Here is a 5,265-nt window from a genome sequence, read left to right as displayed (position 1 = left end):
TCCTTTCCCAAAAAAAAAAAAAAAGGTCAATATATAACTTTTGATGGTCATCTATTTTCATTTTAACTTTAATTGTTTTAGATATTTTAATTTAATTAAAAATTTTAAAATATATAATTAAAAACTACTTCTTACAAAAGTTTGTAAAAAGTAAATTTTTACATTTTAATTGATACTTGATTTAATATAAAAGAGGTCAAGTTTTAAAACAAATTTGACTGTAAAAATTAGAAGTAAAAAGGTGATAATTCTTCTCAATCGAACGAGAGAATGTATTTTGGATTCAAACCTCCTGTCTTTATTTCTTGTCCCATTTTCTGTCTCAACTTTTATAAATCATCACATGTTTGATTTTAATTTTTTCCCCCTCTTTGTCTCGTCACATCTCAGTACCGATACTTTTGTTCCTTAGCTCAAAGTGTTGAATACCGAAAGCAAAAGGTTTTATGACCTCATATTTTAAGGTCCTTCCCTTGTGCTTCCCAATCTCCATCCAGCATAACCCCAAATTTGCAATCCACCACATCACCTAACTCTTGGTATAACTTTCTTCACTTGTTACAACTCATTTTTGCTTTTTATTTGCATCTAATTTTTTGGATGTATGTCCATCATTTGTTTGATCCACCTTTTTTCTTTCGTTTTTATCTGGTCATTGTGGATATATAATTCACATTTACAGAACGTATAAATAAAAATTACAACGACTTTGCTGTTTGCTTTGCATTGTCTCTTCTTTTGATCTCTTCGTTTTTTTCTTTATTTATTTATTTTTTTACATAAATACAAAATTTTTTGGTAACTCCAAAAGTCGTAGAGTTGAACTTTAGTGGCTGGAAAGGAAGAGTTAGAGGTGGTGAATGGTTAACGCTACCATTTGCAATTGGTTTAAATGATGAGTGAACCCTGCCTATCATGATAGGGGAGAAAGATACAAAAAAAAATAAAAAATTAAAATCAAACATGTACTAATTTAATAATAAAAAATAAACGTGACAATTTTTGAAAATTAAGACAAGGAGTAGGATAAGAAATAATGGGGAAGATGATTAGGGTTCATTTGTTTTTATACCTAAATATGCTTTCCAAAATAGTATATATAAAGATTACACTAAGCCTTGAAAATTATTTGTTGTATTTTATTGCTTGCATAGCGGTTTTTGGTTAATTAATACTTTTACATTTTGGAAACTGTTAAGCATTAAATGAACTTAATTTAATTCGTTAAATAAAAGTTAATCACACGTGTTTTTACCAAACAATTGTTGCCTAAATTATTTTAGTGACTAAAATAACTTTTTATCAATTTAGTTTGACTTTATTTCTATTTCTATATAAGTTAATTTATTTATTTTATAAATTACATACATACATACATATGTACATATGTATATATAAAACTTAACGTACTATCTGTTTTGTTTATGGTTGTTATAAGAAGCTGTGATATCCATATTCCATAATGTTAACATCTAAAGAACAAAACCAGTGGACATGCTTTCAACTTGGATTTGAATATAATTATAGGATTACATAGGTGATCACATAAACAAAACAATGAAATCGACCAATGGATTAGAAGTAACTTGAGCTATGAAGGTTAAACACGTGTGACTGATGAGACAGTGGGAAGAAATTAAAGAAAACTTGCTGCTTATTATATACTTTCGTACTAACTCACGCCTTGGTAAGCCATTGGAGGAGGATACTTACATGCTTACGTAGGATATTTCCTTTGAATCTTTCTTAAAGTTTTATCCTCAATTAGTCAGAGATTTCATTCCGTAATTTTTAGGGAATTTGATTCCTTTTTTCTATTCTCTGATACCCATGTTATCATGTTTTCACAAAATCGTTTGAGTGGAGTTTACTATGAATATAGCTGGATCCTTCCTATAGAATACGAGTTTTGTTATAATCTATCCCTCTATTGACATATTTTATATTTTATAGTGATGAATTTGAAAACGATACGAAATGAAGGTGCAGTTTAATTAAAAAATTGAGAATGATGAATGTAGGTCAAATTATACAATTAGTTTTTACATATCATTAGATTAGTAATAGATTTCAAGATTCAGGACTTTTTATGACATGAGAACTTTCAAAATTAATAAAATTTCTGTTTTTTTTTTAAAAATAAAATTTATATAATAATTTATAAAAATTAAATTTATATATATTTTTTAAATTGATAGTGTCAGTACCAGAAAGGATTTAAGCATATTATTTGATGGCTGAGCTCTCATGCCAAAAAGTTAATAAGAAAAGCATATGACCCATCGCAATTTAGTCTTAAAAGAAAAATAAAAAGCAAGAGAAGAGCATGCAGTACAAGAGCTTGTACTTCAGTTTATGTACTACAAGAACAAATCGTAACTATAAATCCATGTAAGCTTGCATAGCAAAAACAATAAAACATTCAACTAAGCTTTTATCTTCTCCAGCGCCTGATTTCTCACAGGTTTCCGTCTCACTGATTTGCTAATTAAATTAGCTCTTCTTTGTTTCTTTTTGATATATTTATTCTGTTTTGATCATTTGTTTTTTCATTATGTATAAAATAGAAGTGAGATTTGAATTTTCATCTTTATTGTAATATCTCAAACAATAAAATCTTTAGAAACAAAATTTAAGATCTTGTCGAGTGAGAGCTTGATCAATTTATATTGAAAATTTTCATTATATGTTGATTTATTTTGCTTTGAATTAGATCCAGGATTAATTTAATTTGTCTCTTTCGTTATCAATGCTATTTTATGAGTTGTAAAGCAATTCCATCAACATATGGGAGCATTTCAAAGTTGTCAATCAAAAAGAAAATTACAACTCCTCTGGTTTGAGGATAGTGGTAAAATTGTATGTGCTCATCTCTGCTGCCTCTCGTGGGCCCCAAAAAACTAAGGGGAAACTTTTCTTTGTACGTTTGATTGTATTTTTATTTTGCACGTCTCATTATATGTTTATTACTAGCTTGTCGACTTTTGTGGGATTTGATGATATAGAGATGTTATGGGTGTCAAATTGGAGAGATCTCGAGAATAATTTTGAGATCAGGATGTACTACTTGGTTTTTATCGATTACCATAAATTGTTAGATTATATAAGGTATAATAAACTTTTATTTTCATAAATTGAAATTTATGTACATCAAGATAGGATGAGTTATACGCTATTCAATCTTTTACTTACAATTTAAAGATTAGAGACTTAATAGACATTTTCAATATAAATCTTGATTAATCAATTACTATGAACTACAACGCTTTTAAGAAAAAAAAAGTAACGTTGAAATTTGAGATTTAATATAATTTGAACGCGGTTTGCAAAATAAAAGTAAGTTATCTTCTTTAGTATAAAAAAACCTTTCTTTTTGTTTTACAAAAGTAAAATTTAATATTAATTTGTACAAAAGAAAAAAGAGAGAGATTCACTTTAAATTTTCTATATAACCATCAAATGATTTTTAATAAAGTAAGTTGATAGTTTAAGAAAGCATGATGCCGTGTATATTATATTTAGAAAGCACTAAGGGAGCTGTTTATATGCATTATTGCATGTACAAGTTAAGTCATTGTCATCGTCCTAATCTCTGTTGGGGGCCAATGCGTAGGAGATATTGGTCATTGAAGAAAAAGAAGTTGAGACTAATTCCTCAATCAAGATTGATTAATTAAAAAAATAATTTATAGAGGGGACCCAAGCTTCCGAACAAATTTATTAATTAATATTTATAAACAAATTTGATTTAATTTTGTTAATTCGTGAACTTCATATGGAATTAAAACGCTCGCTCTAGATGAATTCCCGTGATGTAATCTTGGAAAGATTATTAATATGGGAAGGTATTGGCTGAAACGAGATTGCAAGGACATGGAAGAGATAAGCTCATAAGAAACAAATTGGCTGAGTGTAAGAAAAGCCCAACACAGAAGAGAAAGAACAAAGGCTACTCATAGCAGTCGCCATGACAATGCAAATGAGTGAAAGTGAACAATTTCAGTCTTCTCTTGGGTTCCAGTACACTGTGCATATCAATAATGCATGTACGTTGGTATAATAGACAAAAGATGTCACGTGTTGGTAACAACCTGACGGGTCTCTATTTTTCCAGCTCCTCGATCGACGTATCTTCCTGGCTAGGCCCAGGTAAGAACGCTGCTTGAATCTGCTTAACATAGCCTCGGTTCTTACCTTGTAACTCTTGCTTTCTTTGTATTATTCCTACATCTCTTTGCAGGAAGAAGAACAAAATGTACACTGTCGACAAGGAGACAATTTATTAAAAAGATTAAAATATCCATCCAATAACGTATGGTGGCCGATACACCACGTTACATGTCTACTTCCAATGATATGTGCAACACGTTCACCCTCCGGGGGACTAAATAAACTGGCATGCAGAATTAATTAGTTTCCTGTCCGACGAGCAATAGCACCGGACCCCTCATTGCTACGTTTAAAAGATAAAATAATTTTTTCACCTTATAGATATATTTTTTTAATTAAAAATATTGATTCGTGATAGATAATATTAGAATTTACTCAATTATTTATTTATTTTTTTTAAATTGTAATAAATATTTCATTAATCAAGAAGGAAAGACAACTAAAAGAGGGCATACCCTCTCTTTGTACAAGCCTGCAGTGGACAAAAAAGATGCCGCGGTACCCAAGCTCAGAATTAGGAGATGGAGGCAGAGAATACCTCCTGCAGTAGAAGTAAATATAAAAAAACTGACACCACAGCATAGGTAAATACTCAACTCTTTATTAATGGGTGACGTCTCATGAGAATTATCAAAGTCGAGGTAGATTCAGAGTAAAGTGATCCCCTCCTTCTATGAGTGAAAGAGCTAATGTAACATTAAAGTAAGTTTGGATCAAGATGAGTCTTTTTCTTTTACGAGTGAAAGAACTAGTGTAACCAGAATGTTATACAATTGGATAGAGAAAAATTTTTAAAACCTTAATTTTTAAAATTTTAATTATTAATAAAATTGTAATAGATAATGATTAAAGTTATTTTTGTTTGATTCAGAAAAAAGTGAAAGTGGATATTAATTTTCGAAAAGAAGGAAATAGTGAATTTTTAATGAGAAATATATTTTGAGTGGCATTTATTTGTCTTACATTTATTATGGTGGCATTGTGTCCAATAATTATTGTCTATGCTTACTCAAACACAATATTAGATAATAAATATTGTCTACTTTAATATTATATATATATATATATATATATATATTATTATTATTTTTTGTT

This window comes from Theobroma cacao, chromosome 8, assembly GCF_000208745.1.
Source record: "Theobroma cacao cultivar B97-61/B2 chromosome 8, Criollo_cocoa_genome_V2, whole genome shotgun sequence".
Taxonomy (NCBI): domain Eukaryota; kingdom Viridiplantae; phylum Streptophyta; class Magnoliopsida; order Malvales; family Malvaceae; genus Theobroma; species Theobroma cacao.
Note: the sequence above shows the minus strand (reverse complement) of the source record.